The sequence below is a fragment of the Anomaloglossus baeobatrachus genome, chromosome 7 (genome assembly GCF_048569485.1).
Source record: "Anomaloglossus baeobatrachus isolate aAnoBae1 chromosome 7, aAnoBae1.hap1, whole genome shotgun sequence".
Lineage (NCBI taxonomy): Eukaryota > Metazoa > Chordata > Amphibia > Anura > Aromobatidae > Anomaloglossus > Anomaloglossus baeobatrachus.
In genome coordinates this window covers 277,045,916-277,063,466 of record NC_134359.1, presented here as the reverse complement: position 1 = coordinate 277,063,466, position 17,551 = coordinate 277,045,916, and positions in this window count along the sequence as shown.

Genomic DNA, 17,551 nt, shown 5'->3' with positions numbered 1-17,551 from the left:
TCATTTAGTCTATGATTTTCACAAGTTAATCGTAGAAAAGTGTAAAAATGGTGGAAATAGACAACCTGAATTGTCAGGAGAGTCAGTGACAGAGAGATCCAAAGACTGCTTAGAACCTGGAATGTCAGTCAGTGATATTGTGAATTCTGACTGTAATGTTGGCTGTAATTTTGTAAATCAGAATTTTGATAATGGCGGCAGACATGTGCTACGTAATCAAGGTGCCTTTCAAGATACTGAGAAAGAAGCAGGAAATGACGTAGTGAAGCCAGAAGGGGGAGGAGCCAGAATGGGACACGTGCAGAAAAGACACGTGGAGAGAGAAAATGGCGACGATCAGTTTCTAAAAATAGAACAGGCTAAGTTAGGGATTACACTTAGAAGAAATTTATTGGACATATGCAAATTAATTCCCGCATATAATCCTAAAATACATGTTTGCAGAAATTCAGAGGTTTTTGAAGGTTCCATCGAGAAGTTAAATTTAACCAATAGTGAGACGAATCAGTTATTCTGTATGTGGTTACCTCAGCATTTTTTTAGACAATTGGCATTAAAAAAGTCTTCTGACAATGAGACATTTGATTGTTCAAATGATAACGACATCATAAGGCTGAAAAATCTCATCTTCTGTGCAAGGAATGAATCTGATCCAAACTATGAGATGTTGAAGGAATTACAAATTGAACAGAATGAGAGTACGTTCTCATTTATGTCCGTTTTTGAACGTTTATATAGGGCGGTTATTCCAAATGTCAGATTGGATGGAATGATACGTTTATTCATCAAGAAATTTAATTTCCTTGACAATGCAGCCTGTGCGGTGGCATTAAATAAAAAGTCCCTATTCGAATGTACGACATTTATCGATTTTGTTAGAAATCGCCAAAGTCAATCAAAACAGAAATTAATTAATTCTGAAAAACCAACACAAAAAAGGGTGAGTTTTTGTGAAAAACCAACAGTGTCTCCCAGATCCAAATATTTTTGTGACAAAATTTATGAAATTCGCAGGAAATTTCATGTGAATTATAAGTCATACACCCCCCCTCTTTCCTTGTCACCTTCAATGAAAGAGAAAATTGTCACAAAATCTGATACCGATTATCTCAGACAAGCGATTTTTAAAAGCCCTGAAAGACAGAAACAGGTGTCTTGTGCGGATTCTCTCCCCTGGTCACTAGTGAAAGAAAAAAGTCGTCCAGAGAATTTGATAGGCAGCGACAGCTGGGTGGTTTTCCAGAGAAAGATATTTTTCCTCATTTAAGGAAAAAAATTGAGTTACAAAATAACTTCAATTCCAATTTTCTGGAAATTACTGTAATAAATCGAATCTTGCAAAAATTGAGGTTTGGTTTTTAGCTGGATAAAAGGGGATTTCTGGATAAATTAATTTTGCTATTTGATAATCATAATTTTTCATATACAGTGAATATATTTATATATTAGAAGTAGTGATAGTAAATCAAGGTCATATTTTCATTTAGTCAAATGATAGTTTAATGTTATAAATTTAATAATTTGATCTCTGTATATGAATAATAATATTTAAAATAAAATAATAAGAGAAAGTAACGGATTTTAAGTGTTTCATTTTTATCATAAATATGATAATAATTTTATTCTTTTATTTCCCTCAGAATTTATCAGTAAAACAGATTGATGAAGTATTAACTTTTTATTTTTACATATGTTCTTGTCTTCAATCAGGTAACATATATTTTCTTGTGTAAGGTTAATTCGCGAAAGCATGATTGAATAATAATTATTATTTTCTCAGGTACCAATGGTCAGAGAAGTATACTTGAACGTTTTTTTTTATGAATATATATATCTCCTTTAGAGTTATTAGAAATGTAATCTGAGCTTTGGAATGTAGTAAAACTGCTTGCTGTCTTGGAATGGTGTTCCTTGCACGTGACCAGAGCATGACTTGATACTAAAAGCTAAAAATAAATGTTTGTTCCATGGTCATATGTACAGTGTGTAATACATTGAATTTGTTTTTTTCGAGAAGTACTTCAAATTAGTAACATAATCTTTGAAATGCGCATAGAATAATTGGGAATACAGGGATTTGAGTCCGTCAATGTTTTTATGTGAAAGTATGTTACAGTCTTGTGTGCATAGATGTGTCAATGAATGATTGATTGTTTGAGCAGCTGCTAAAGTCAAAGTATTTGGATCCAGAGAGAAAAAAAAAAAAAAGAGAATTTTTGTTTTAACTTAGAAGTTATAAGATATGTATGTATACTATATAGAATAAATAAGTTATAGTACATAAGGAATTTATACAAGATATATATTTTAATTCTTAGACATAGTTCTTTAGTATAGAGATATTAGGATTTTTTATTAAGGGTTTATTCTGAATAGTTACATTCTAGAATAAGGTTATAACGTTTTGATTTTCTTATATCTTTTTGTGTTAGTCACTTCTTTTACTGATACACAGATTGGTAATCATTTTTTCTTTTCAAATATGGAAGTGATATTGATAATATGGTCTTGAAGATATACCACACAAATTTTAATTTAATTTAATCTAAACATATTAATTTTTATAATATCATATTTCATGATATTGAAAGGGGGAGGTTTGGTCTCAATCACACACATTTATATTTGATAAATATATGTGTTTACAGGATACTTTAATAATTAATATTTCAAGTACAAAGGAAGAATTGGGAAAAAAAAATATATATTTGAAGTATATCATAATGCATTTATATACTAAGAGAAGTGTATTATTTGCAAGGTTACATGACTTAATTATTTTTATTGGTTATTGATAGGCTTGGTAATTTTATAAGATACTGGTAACATTAAGGTTATGTATTATTAAAGACATAGGTGTTATATACATAGAAGGCCTTATTTTTATTTCAAGTTTTATTTTTATTCCGATTTTCATTTTTCTTTTTATTCATATTTTTTATATTAATTATTTTAATATTCACATTTTTAAATTAAAATCTTAATTCTACAATTTTATTTTTTTCTTCAGATTTTAAATATCTCAATTGAGAAAACACTTCAATATTTAGTTCAGTAATATCTAATATAAGAATATTACTTTATTAAATATGAATCATATGAAAAGGGGAAAAGTTCCATTTTTTTTTTTTTGGAAGAAAAGATACTTCCTTCATCAATACATACAATTGTTTACTTTCTGGTAATACATTATTTTTATATTAGTATGTTAACACATTAAGGGTGAAATATTACTTATAGTTACACATTTTCTTATAGTAGGTTATTTAATAAATAATAGACAAATCAAATAAATTAAATTAGAGTAATAAAGATGGAAGATTAAGGTACATCTAGGTTTACCTTCCTATATTTACAAATAATATATATTATATTTTTAATCAATAATAATTTATAATAGGTATTATTGTGTTTTGATGGTATCATCCAGTCTTTTCTAAAAGGTTATTTGCTTTGATTTATAATTTACAAATGATCTAACTAAAAGCCACATTGTTGCTTTCATATTTATAATATGATACATGTTATAGGTACACATTATATTGTTTCATACTTTATATTATATTTTGGTTACATTCAACACATTGCCACCTATGGGTTTGGAAGGGTAATGCACCAATGACAAAAAAGGTCATTACAAGAAAATACTATTGTCTATACCATTATGCAATATTTTATCATTCTGAGTATCAATTATATTAATACTTTTACGATAATAATAATAATGACATGGTATTATAGTATTAGAGTTATGGTACGCTGTGACATTTATTAGTGATAGTTATTGCCATATTTGGTATCTAGATTAGGGAATGAATCAGTCTTCAATCAAGATTAGAGAAGATAAAAAGACTTTATATTTTTTCCTAAAGTTAAAAGGGATTTTGCAAAAAGGTCCAAAAGGTAACGTCTCAAATAAGACTGTGTAACATACAAAATACACTTACTGTGCTTGCATCTCAGAAACACAATAGTCCTATGATTTCAGGATGGACAATGACACATGGTCTGTGCATTAAGACCTCCCTAAAGTTACTAAGAAGAGCAATGACGTGTTAAAGTTAACCCCTGTCGTGCTGACCAAGAACGTCTTAACATCTGTTATTCGACAACAGGCAGCATGGAGGATAAAAGGTGACTAATGTAAATTGCACTGCACAGACATCAAAGACTTTTGCTATTCTTCTTCTACACTCATGAACTGTGGTTTATCAACATTGGCTATGGACTTTGTAATAAAGAATAAAGTTTATGGACTTTGATCTAACAATGATAAACGCAATACGGGACTGTACTAAATCGGTAACCATTCATTTTTATCAAAGGATTTATTTCTAAGAGACTGTGTTTATGCCGGATTACATCGGAGATAAGAAGACATCAACTCAGAGGACATCATATGGTGACCGGATTTGGTTTTTGCATTTCTTTTTAGGTCTAGCGAAGTATAGTTATATACATTTTTATATGATTGATCAGTCACAGCCTGTCATAACATAAATCCACATTATTATATTATTGAATTTACAAATTAATTATTCTTCATCATTATTATTGATATTAATCCATTATCGCCAAATAAGGAAAGAAGATTTGTTGTTTTAATGATGTATTAATTAATTTTCGGGGTTGCTCCACCCACTTCAAGGGGGAATTGTAAAATGATTAAAATTAATACATCTAGTTATCAAATATTTCATAGTAAGACATATACGTTCATAGTTCTGTTTATGTTGGAGGGCATAGGTTATTAATAAAGTTTATAAGGGTAAATATGCCCATATTGAATATACTTGAGTGCTGAGCATGGAGGGATATATTTAAATCCTTCCCGAAGCTTCTCGAAGCTTCTAGAAGCTTACGTAATATGGAACTATATTCAACTGTGTTACACTAGAATGCCCTATATGGTTTGAACAGCTGGTATATAATACACGATGGAGGGGGCTACGGGGCGCTCTCCACACTGCCTGCGGTGAGAAGACTCCAGTGCTGCAAGATATGACACGTTGTCCAGGCTAAGAGATGACATCCCCAGCATTGCCGTTCAGGAGCCAAAGAGAGATGGGTAAAGACTTCCCATTGTTCAGTATGGACTAAATGAACTCTTTTTACATAAGCTATCAAAGTATATTATTTTTTTCCTTTCTGTAACTGAACCTTGGCAACCATTTTTAAATAGATAAAATACATTTATTTTTTACATTTTTGAGGTCTTTTCTTTCATGCGGCTTTACGTATTTGAAGAAAAATATATTTAAGAGTATATTTTTTAACACAGTGGGCACGGGATTTCAAGAAATCCCGCCCACTATGCTTGTGCTGTACACTGCAGTGATTTGGACCCAGCTGAAGCATGCTGCATCCAAAACGTTGCAAACACTGATCGCACCCTAAGGCTATGTGCCCACGGGAGTTTGTACCTGCAGGTACATCCGCAGTTGTCCCCCAGCCGCTCGCCAGAATCCACAGCTATTTTTAGCTGCGGTAGTACAGCAAAATAGCTGCGGTAAACCTGCGGACATTCATGCGGCTTACCTGCGGAAGTCATAGTGGAGAGCCGGGATTTCCGCAGAAAGAATTGTCATGCTATTACGTGCGGCTGCGGGACATCCACAGCATGTTCCGCAGCCGCACATACCGCAGCGTGGACACAGCACTCCCCATGTCCCATAGGATAATATGGAGAGCGTCTGTACATGCTGAAACCTGCGGATTTATCTGGAAAATCTAGAAAATCCGCGGATTTTCCGCAGATAAATCTGCAGGTTTAATCTCCCGTGGGCACATAGCCTAAAGGCCCATTTACACGCAACGACATTGCTAACGAGATGTCGCTGGGGTCACGGAATTCATGACGCACATCCGGCCTCGTTAGCGACGTCGTTGCGTGTAACACCTACGAGCGAGTGTTAACGATCAAAACTACTCACCTAATCGTTGACACGTCGTTCATTTTCATAATATCGTTGCTCGTTGTGGACGCAGGTTGTTCGTCATTCCTGAGGCAGCACACATCGCTACGTGTGACACCCCGGGAACGACGAACAACACCGTACCTGCGTCCTCCGGCAACGAGGTGGGCGTGTCTTTCCTGCGGCTGCTCTCCGCCCCTCTGCTTCTATTGGCCGCCTGCCGTGTGACGTCGCTGTGACGCCGCACGAACCGCCCCGTGAGAAAAGAGGCAGTTCGCCGGCCACAGCAACGTCGCTAGGCAGGTAAGTACGTGTGACGGGTCCTAGCGATGTTGTGCGCCACGGGAAGCGATTTGCCCGTGACGCACAAACGACAAGGGCGGGTGCGAACGCTAGCAATGTCGCTGCGTGTAAAGCAGCTTTAAGAGTGGTCATAACCATGGATGCCTAACCTGCAATGTCCTGCACATGAGGTAAGAGACATTGCTAATCAGGAGAACTATACTACATTTCTAATTGGAGGTATTTGCTATATTATTACATATTGGGAGAGGATCTTGGAGATGGGAATACCCCTTTAAGAAACCATCACACATCGAGTCCTCGCCACATCTTTGTATTGCGGCTTCTCACACAGGATCAGCGCACACCGTGACATAATGACCTATTGCACTCCGGTGCAGAATCCTCCCACGCCTTATCAAATTCTCTGTGTAGTCTGAAAGATCTGAGGACTTCGGCATGAGCAGCGGTGATCTGAAGATGTGCCGAGGACCGGAGCGGTGACGCAGAGCAACTGTAGAGATGATTATAAGGCTACTTTCACACATCCGGTTTGAGCACTGCGGCTCAATCCGGCTGTGAAACCTATGCAACGGATGCGGCGAAAACACCGCATCCTTTGCATAAGTTTTTACATGCGGCCCGTCCGTTTTTTTCGGTTGCGGCACACTACTGGGCATGCGCAGTGGAAGAAACCGCATGCGGCGGCCAGATGCGTTTTTTCCGCATCGCGCCGCATACGGCGTCCATAGGCATGCATTGAAAAATGCGCCGCAGCGGCCGGATGCAGCGCGATGCGTTTTTTTGCCGGACAAAAAAACGTTACAAGATACGTTGCCTCCGGCCGCCGCTTTACTTAATTTTGCCGCATCCGGAAAAAAACGGATGCAACGCAAAGCCATCAGGCACAATCCGGTAACAATGCAAATCTATGGGGATAAAACGGATGCGGTACCGGATCCGTTTTACCCGTTTTTTTCCGGATTGTGCCTGATGGAAAAAACCTGATGTGTGAAAGTAGCCTAAGAGGGGTTTTTTTTTACCATTTTTTATTACCATATTGGCCTTGTCAGGTTCATAAAAATGGCCACCGTTTTGCTAAATCCATGCATAAGTGAATTACAAAAACTTCCGGATTTTGGGGAGTGCAGATTTTTGTAAAAATATAGATTTAAATTCCTCCTGAATTTATAAGCTTTTTTTTTTTTTTACACCAAAACATTATGTTACTCATCCTCCATCCGAGTAATATCACATAAAACTAAAACTTACTCAAATTCATTTCTTAGGCCAGGTTCACACATTGAGTATTTGGTGAGTTTTTTACCTCAGTATTTGTAGCCAAAACCAAGGAGTGGGTAATAACTACAGCTGTGGTGCCCGTGTTTCCATTATACTTTTCCTCTGATTGTTCCACTCCTAGTTTTGGCTACAAATATCGAGGTTGGGGCGCACCCACAGGGTCTTGAGCAGACCTGGGCAAGGGGCGGCCCTCGGGCCACATCCGGCCCGCCTACTCTCTGTGACCGGCCCGCCTGGCTCAGGGCGTCCTTGCTGGCCGGTCACTGATGAGAGCAATCTGACCTGTTGTCCGGAGCTCCAGGTTCCGGGAGGCGCGTGCTCAGATTGCCCTCATCAGTGCCCGGGCAAATGCCGGGGCCCTGGAGAGCCGGGGGGGCCCACTCGGCCTCGTCAGTTCTGGTGACCCTTGGCCGGGGCCCACTCGCCTTAGTTCTGCTGCCCCCGGGCCGAGTTCCGGGGACCGCAGTCCTCGGCAGGAATCTGCAGCGCCGTCCCTTTAAGGAGCAAAGACTTCCTGGTTGAACTTAATCTGTGGGCGGAGCTACCGGCCGGCGTCCTGCTCATCCCACAGATGAGAGTTGCAGTGCCAGCCAGCGACCCCCAGCACAGTGCTGCTTTCCGGCTCTGTGTGGGCCCCCTCTCCACCATGACCTGAGCGGTATGTGCCCTCCCCACCCCCCGATTTATGGGCCCTGGTGAGCTGTATGGGCTCTTCTCCCCCCCTAGGTGTATTCCCTGCAAACCCACCCCCCCCCCCCGGTGCCGTATGTGCTGGGCCCATGTGTATATGTGTGTATGTATGTAGCAGAGCTATGTGTGTATGTAGCAGAGCTATGTGTATGTATGTATATATGTAGCAGAGCTATGTGTGTCTGTATGTAGCAGAGCTATGTGTGTCTGTATGTAGCAGAGCTATGTGTGTCTGTATGTAGCAGAGCTATGTGTGTCTGTATGTAGCAGTGCTATGTGTGTATGTAGCAGTGCTATGTGTGTATGTATGTAGCAGAGCTATGTGTGTATGTAGCAGAGCAATGTGTATGTATGTATATATGTAGCAGAGCTATGTGTCTGTATGTAGCAGTGCTATGTGTGTATGTAGCAGTGCTATGTGTGTATGTATGTAGCAGAGCTATGTGTGTCTGTATGTAGCAGAGCTATGTGTGTCTGTATGTAGCAGTGCTATGTGTGTATGTATGTAGCAGAGCTATGTGTGTATGTATGTAGCAGAGCTATGTGTGTCTGTATGTAGCAGTGCTGTGTGTGTATGTATGTAGCAGAGCTATGTGTGTCTGTATGTAGCAGAGCTATGTGTGTCTGTATGTAGCAGAGCTATGTGTGTCTGTATGTAGCAGTGCTGTGTGTGTATGTATGTAGCAGAGCTATGTGTGTCTGTAGCAGAGCTATGTGTGTATGTATGTAGCAGAGCTATGTGTGTCTGTATGTAGCAGTGCTATGTGTGTATGTAGCAGTGCTATGTGTGTATGTATGTAGCAGAGCTATGTGTGTCTGTATGTAGCAGAGCTATGTGTGTATGTATGTAGCAGAGCTATGTGTTTCTGTATGTAGCAGAGCTATGTGTGTCTGTATGTAGCAGTGCTATGTGTGTATGTATGTAGCAGAGCTATGTGTGTATGTATGTAGCAGAGCTATGTGTGTATGTATGTAGCAGAGCTATGTGTGTATGTATGTAGCAGAGCTATGTGTGTCTGTATGTAGCAGTGCTATGTGTGTATGTAGCAGTGCTATGTGTGTATGTATGTAGCAGAGCTATGTGTGTCTGTATGTAGCAGAGCTATGTGTGTCTGTATGTAGCAGTGCTATGTGTGTATGTATGTAGCAGAGCTATGTGTGTATGTATGTAGCAGTGCTATATGTGTCTGTATGTAGCAGTGCTATGTGTGTATGTATGTAGCAGAGCTATGTGTGTATGTATGTAGCAGAGCTATATGTGTCTGTATGTAGCAGTGCTATGTGTGTATGTAGCAGTGCTATGTGTGTATGTATGTAGCAGAGCTATGTGTGTCTGTATGTAGCAGTGCTATGTATGTATGTAGCAGAGCTATGTGTGTATGCATGTAGCAGAGCTATGTGTGTATGTATGTAGCAGAGCTATGTGTGTCTGTATGTAGCAGAGCTATGTGTGTCTGTATGTAGCAGTGCTATGTGTGTATGTATGTAGCAGAGCTATGTGTGTATGTATGTAGCAGAGCTATGTGTGTCTGTATGTAGCAGTGCTGTGTGTGTATGTAGCAGTGCTATGTGTGTCTGTATGTAGCAGAGCTATGTGTGTCTGTATGTAGCAGAGCTATGTGTGTCTGTAGCAGAGCTATGTGTGTCTGTATGTAGCAGAGCTATGTGTGTCTGTATGTAGCAGTGCTATGTGTGTATGTAGCAGTGCTATGTGTGTATGTATGTAGCAGAGCTATGTGTGTATGTATGTAGCAGAGCTATGTGTGTCTGTATGTAGCAGAGCTATGTGTGTCTGTATGTAGCAGTGCTATGTGTGTATGTATGTAGCAAAGCTATGTGTGTATGTATGTAGCAGAGCTATGTGTGTCTGTATGTAGCAGTGCTGTGTGTGTATGTAGCAGTGCTATGTGTGTCTGTATGTAGCAGAGCTATGTGTGTCTGTATGTAGCAGAGCTATGTGTGTCTGTATGTAGCAGTGCTATGTGTGTATGTATGTAGCAGAGCTATGTGTGTATGTATGTAGCAGTGCTATGTGTGTATGTATGTAGCAGAGCTATGTGTGTATGTATGTAGCAGTGCTATGTGTGTCTGTATGTAGCAGTGCTATGTGTGTCTGTATGTAGCAGAGCTATGTGTGTCTATATGTAGCAGAGCTATGTGTGTCTGTATGTAGCAGAGCTATGTGTGTCTGTATGTAGCAGAGCTATGTGTGTCTGTATGTAGCAGAGCTATGTGTGTATGTAGCAGTACTATGTGTGTCTGTATGTAGCAGTGCTATGTGTGTCTGTATGTAGCAGAGCTATGTGTGTCTGTATGTAGCAGTGCTATGTGTGTCTGTATGTAGCAGTGCTATGTGTGTCTGTATGTAGCAGAGCTATGTGTGTATGTATGTAGCAGAGCTATGTGTGTATGTATGTAGCAGAGCTATGTGTGTATGTAGCAGAGCTATGTGTGTATGTATGTAGCAGTGCTATGTGTGTCTGTATGTAGCAGTGCTATGTGTGTATGTATGTAGCAGTGCTATGTGTGTCTGTATGTAGCAGAGCTATGTGTGTCTGTATGTAGCAGAGCTATATGTGTCTGTATGTAGCAGTGCTATGTGTGTATGTAGCAGTGCTATGTGTGTCTGTATGTAGCAGAGCTATGTGTGTATGTATGTAGCAGAGCTATGTGTGTCTGTATGTAGCAGAGCTATGTGTGTCTGTATGTAGCAGTGCTATGTATGTATGTAGCAGAGCTATGTGTGTATGTATGTAGCAGAGCTATGTGTGTCTGTATGTAGCAGTGCTATGTGTGTATGTAGCAGTGCTATGTGTGTATGTATGTAGCAGAGCTATGTGTGTCTGTATGTAGCAGAGCTATGTGTGTCTGTATGTAGCAGTGCTATGTGTGTAAGTATGTAGCAGAGCTATGTGTGTATGTATGTAGCAGAGCTATGTGTGTCTGTATGTAGCAGAGCTATGTGTGTCTGTATGTAGCAGTGCTATGTGTGTAAGTATGTAGCAGAGCTATGTGTGTATGTATGTAGCAGAGCTATGTGTGTCTGTATGTAGCAGTGCTGTGTGTGTATGTAGCAGTGCTATGTGTGTCTGTATGTAGCAGAGCTATGTGTGTCTGTATGTAGCAGAGCTATGTGTGTCTGTAGCAGAGCTATGTGTGTCTGTATGTAGCAGAGCTATGTGTGTCTGTATGTAGCAGTGCTATGTGTGTATGTATGTAGCAGAGCTATGTGTGTATGTATGTAGCAGTGCTATTTGTGTCTGTATGTAGCAGTGCTATGTGTGTCTGTATGTAGCAGTGCTATGTGTGTCTGTATGTAGCAGTGCTATGTGTGTCTGTATGTAGCAGAGCTATGTGTGTCTGTATGTAGCAGAGCTATGTGTGTCTGTATGTAGCAGAGCTATGTGTGTCTGTATGTAGCAGAGCTATGTGTGTCTGTATGTAGCAGAGCTATGTGTGTATGTAGCAGTGCTATGTGTGTCTGTATGTAGCAGTGCTATGTGTGTCTGTATGTAGCAGAGCTATGTGTGTATGTATGTAGCAGAGCTATGTGTGTCTGTATGTAGCAGTGCTATGTGTGTCTGTATGTAGCAGTGCTATGTGTGTCTGTATGTAGCAGAGCTATGTGTGTCTGTATGTAGCAGAGCTATGTGTGTCTGTATGTAGCAGAGCTATGTGTGTCTGTATGTAGCAGAGCTATGTGTGTATGTATGTAGCAGTGCTATGTGTCTGTATGTAGCAGTGCTATGTGTGTCTGTATGTAGCAGAGCTATGTGTGTCTGTATGTAGCAGAGCTATGTGTGTCTGTATGTAGCAGAGCTATGTGTGTCTGTATGTAGCAGAGCTATGTGTGTCTGTATGTAGCAGAGCTATGTGTGTATGTAGCAGAGCTATGTGTGTATGTAGCAGTGCTATGTGTGTATGTAGCAGTGCTATGTGTGTATGTAGCAGTGCTATGTGTGTCTGTATGTAGCAGAGCTATGTGTGTATGTATGTAGCAGAGCTATGTGTGTCTGTATGTAGCAGAGCTATGTGTGTCTGTAGCAGAGCTATGTGTGTCTGTAGCAGAGCTATGTGTGTCTGTAGCAGAGCTGTGTGTGTCTGTATGTAGCAGAGCTATGTGTGTCTGTAGCAGAGCTATGTGTGTCTGTAGCAGAGCTATGTGTGTCTGTAGCAGTGCTATGTGTGTATGTATGTAGCAGAGCTATGTGTGTCTGTATGTAGCAGAGCTATGTGTGTCTGTAGCAGAGCTATGTGTGTCTGTAGCAGAGCTATGTGTGTCTGTAGCAGAGCTGTGTGTGTCTGTATGTATGCAGCAGAGCTGTGTGTCTGTAGGCATGTATAATGTGTATCTATGTATGTCAGTGTATATGGCTGTATAGATGTGTCCGTTCTATATGTATTTTTGTGAGTTTGTCTTTAAATATTTATGTGTACGTATGTGTGTCTGCGTGTTGATGGGGCCCACTGGGACTCTTCCGCCCGGGGCCCACAAAAACCTGGAGCCGGCCCTGACCCTCATCACACGCTGCGTGTCGGGTAGGAAACAGAGGACAGATCCTGCAGCGCCGCACAGTGTAGGCAGCGGAACGCAGGAATCTCTCCTCTGTTCCTTGCCCGACACTTTTCTCTGTGACTCACGCGCGCCCTGATATCGTCAGTACGGCGCGCGTGTGTCATTTGAAAAGTTCCCGCCCGGCAGGAGAAGCTGCAGAGGCGGGGGCCGTATGGAGAGAGGCAGCGGCGGGGGCTCCTAGGAATACAGCGTCGGCGCAGCCTGGCCATGTGAAGGAGAAGCAGCTCAGCGGGGGGCTCGTACGGAGGTGTCTGAGGACGGGAACGATAAGAAGAGAGGTGAGTGGTTACTAGTAACCTGCGGGGACAATGGGGGCGGGCAGGCGGGGGGCTGGGGGAGAGGGGTAACTTTTGACAAATATTTGGGATGTAGTGGTTTAGTATATGGGAATGTAGTTTTACAGGTGTGGTATATGGGGGGGTGTAGTGGTGTAGTTTTATAGGTGTGTAGTGGTGTAGTATAATACAGGTGTATATAGGAGTGTAGTATAATACTACACCCCTATATACACCTGTAATATACTACACCCCTATATACACCTGTAATATACTACACCCCTATATACACCTGTATTATACTACACCCCTATATACACCTGTATTATACTACACCACTACACCCCTATATACACCTGTATTATACTACACCCCTATATACACCTGTATTATACTACACCCCTATATACACCTGTATTATACTACACCACTACACCCCTATATACACCTGTATTATACAGGTGTATATAGGGGTGTAGTATAATACAGGTGTATATAGGGGTGTAGTATATTACAGGTGTATATAAGGGTGTAGTGGTGTAGTATATTACAGGTGTATATGGAGTGTAGTGGTGTAGTATATTACAGGTGTAGTGGTGTAGTATAATACAGGTGTTTATAGGGGTGTAGTGGTGTAGTATAATACAGGTGTAGTATATAGGAGTGTAGTATAATACAAGTGTAGTATATAGGGGTGTAGTGATGTAGTATAATACAAGTGTAGTATATAGGGGTGTAGTGATGTAGTATAATACAAGTGTAGTATATAGGGGTGTAGTGATGTAGTATAATACAAGTGTAGTATATAGGGGTGTAGTGATGTAGTATAATACAAGTGTAGTATATAGGGGTGTAGTGATGTAGTATAATACAAGTGTAGTATATAGGGGTGTAGTGATGTAGTATAATACAAGTGTAGTATATAGGGGTGTAGTGATGTAGTATAATACAAGTGTAGTATATAGGGGTGTAGTGATGTAGGTTATCACAGGTGTAGTATATAGTGATGTGCTGCAGTTTATTACAGGTGTAGTATATAGTGATGTAGCATATTACAGGTGTATATAGGGGTGTAGTGATGCAATATATAGTGGTATAGTATATAGAGGTGTAGTTTATTACAGGTGTAGTGTATACTGATGTATATTACAGGTGTAGTATGTGGCAGGTGTAGTGATGTAGTATATGGGGATTGTGTGTGTGTGTATACATTGTCGGTATGTGTATATATATTATACACGCACAGTATATATGCGTGTTTGTGTGTGTGTGTATATATATATATATATATATATATATATATATATATATATATGTAGAACCGAGTTAATTATATTAGTCCGGCCCTCTAAAACCATCCCAATTTCTCATGCGGCCCCATGGGAAAATTAATTGGCCACCCCTGGTCTTGGGGGTTACTCATCACCGGGCCGGTGTAGGGAGAGGATGTCATAGTGGCCAGGCCCGGCGGTGTCAATAAAGGTGGGGATGGGAATGATGGGAGTAGTTTATTCGTGACGCCACCTGTGGTATGCGGCCAGTTATTAGCTGCCCCTACGGGAAGTCTCTCTTCTGGGGTTAGATGCCGACGCAGCTTGGGTGTTGCAGCTCTCCACAGGTAGAGCTAGGCCCCAGGGAGGATGATGGGGGACGTAGTGGCCGATGGCGCCGGAGCACGGGGCGATGGCAACGGTAGAGATGGGACGACACAGAGGCTGCAGTCAAAGGTCTTTACTCACTGAGCTGTCACTGCCTTTGGAATGCCGGTCCCCGCTGTTATGGGCTCCAGCCGATCCCGGTTAGTTTGGAGGTCACAGCCGGTGTTCCTTCTGTGTGCCTTTTCTGTTGGTGTTCTCTTCACCCGTGCTCCTGGGCCTTGGAACGTGTCGCAGGTGCCATCTGCACTCTCCATGAACCCTGGGATCCCCCTTCTGGTCAAGAAGTCGGGTTGAGCCTTCAGCTCCAGACCGCGGGTCCCTCGTTGCCTTAGCTCTCCTATTGGTTCGTCTTGCTTGGACCGTGGTCCGGACTTGACTGACTATGTCAAAGGTTGCTCCTCACTTCCCCTGAAGGTTGCCCCACCTCCCGGGTGGCAAAACTAGTGGGCAGGAGATCTCATACTTCATGATGGCCACCCCCAGCACCATCCCAGCCCCAGTGGTGGTGGCAACTAAGCTGTATGTTGGATGAATTGTGATGCACACTGGTGAATGACCTCCTACTTACCCGGGATGAATACTGCACCTCGGTTAAGGCGCAGTACCGTATGGCGCCTAAAGCCGCAGGGGCGCCACATGTGCACATGGTCTTACAAGAAAAAAAAAACACTGTAGATTTCATATTTTAAAAAAGTGTGAATTATATTGTATATATAGTCTCCAAACATTTTTTTCCATGGGTCTCAATGAAATTGTCACAGGTGACTAGGGGACACCTGGGACCTATGCTCACCCTCACCCCAGAAGTACCCTTAATGGTAGGGAGGTCCGGGCCCCCAACCTGGCCCTGTCTCCTGCCGGACCATGACCTAATACCCCCACACAGCCAACCCCTGGGTGGGCAGGACACATAGTAAACCTCCCACAATACAAAGACTAGGGGGTAAAGCTGAAACTCACACATACTGCAAAGATCTACAGAGGGAAGACAAAAAGACACCAGAGAGGATAAACCAAAGGGGAGGGAAAAAGTCACACCAAGGAACATTCATACAAGTTCGCCACGGATGTCGGGATATCACAAAAGCTAAGCAGAAGCTATCTTCAGTGGTCTCTTACTACACTCCCCAGCTGTGGAAGGTAATCAGCAACCTGGCTCTCAGAAAAGTAGCACACTGCTCCAAAAAAGATTAACTCATACACAGCTGGGAGTAGTGAAACAACTCAACCGACGCCCAGCCGACCTGAGCACTTAAGAGAGACCATGTTGCCTGTCAGACTCTGCAATGTGAACAGAGTCCAACGCCGTAGTAAGGGTCGGCTCCATGGTTTTGTGGGCCCCGGGCGAAAGAGTCTCAGTGGGCCCCATCCACACACAGACAAACACATACAGATACATGCACATACAGGCATATGTACATATATATATATTTAAAGAGCAATTCAGAAAAACACATATAAACAGACATAAATCTATACACAGCCATATACACTGACACACGGACAAACATCAAACACACACACATTAGAGATATTATTAATATGAAAAAGCCAGCAGCAGTCTCACTCGCCTCCCCCGCTTGTCTCCCGTCCAGCTACTCCAGGGCTGCACCGATTGATGGCCGTCACTAACAGACATGGATGTACTGTATATACATCACAGGAGAGGCTGGGGACATACACATTACTGGGGACTTACAGATTACTGAAGAGGGGGGCATACAGCTCCAGAGGGGGGAGGATACAGCTCTGAGGGGTATACAGCACTGGCATGGAGGGGGACATACAGCACTGGGGTAAAAGGGACATAGAGCTCCGGGGGGTATACAGCACTGAGGTGGAAGGGACATAGACCTCTGGTGGGTATACAGCACTGGGATGGAGGGGACATACAGCTCTGGGGGGTATAGAAGTATGCAGCCCCCACATTCCTCCATATAACATAATGCATCCATATTGCTCCACATAATTTAATGCAGCCTCATATTACTCCATATAATGTATCCGCATATTCCTCCATAGTGTTATGCAGCCCCCGTATTCCTTCATATAGAATTATTCACCAAATATTCATCCATATAATATAATGCACCCCAGATTGCTCCACATAATATAATACAGCCCCCATGTAGCAGCACCAAGCAGCAGCCCCCATGTAGCAGCCCCCATGTAGCAGCACTATGTAGCAGCACTATGCAGCCCCCCATGTAGCAGCACTATTCAGCGCCATGTAGCAGCACTATACAGCCACATGTAGCAGCATTATGGAGCCCCATGTAGCAGCATTATGCAGCCACATAGTTGTCTGGCCACCGTGATCAATACATACTCACTTCTCCCCCGTTCCCCCTCTGCTCCGGTCTCCTCAGTGTGTCCACTGTTCTGCCGATCTGACAGCTCAGGTCACAGGCGCGCACACTAATGATGTCATCGCGCTCCTCTATACTGAGCTGTCAGAGGCAAGAGCGCAGACAGATGCTGCAGGAGAATGATGAGAGAGAGCGATCATCAGCAGGGGGAGTGAGGGACAGCGGGAGGTGAGGGAGGACGGTGCAGCGCTAGCATTGGGCTTCTCCTTTCTGACTCATGGGCCCTCTCGGCGGTCCAGGGCCCCAGCACTTGCCCAGGTGTGCCGGGTGCTGACGCTGGCCCTGGCCGTAGTAGTAATCTGCGTGTGCGGATCCGGACAGCATATGACAGAAATAGTGTAATCAACTCAATAATAACCCCTCTTGTAATCAAAACCTTCTTGTTTTTCTGAATGAAGTTATTAATAGTCGTAATATCCAGGATGCAGAATATATTCAATTTTACATCGAAATCGCCAATGTAAAATTTTCATCCATTAAAAAG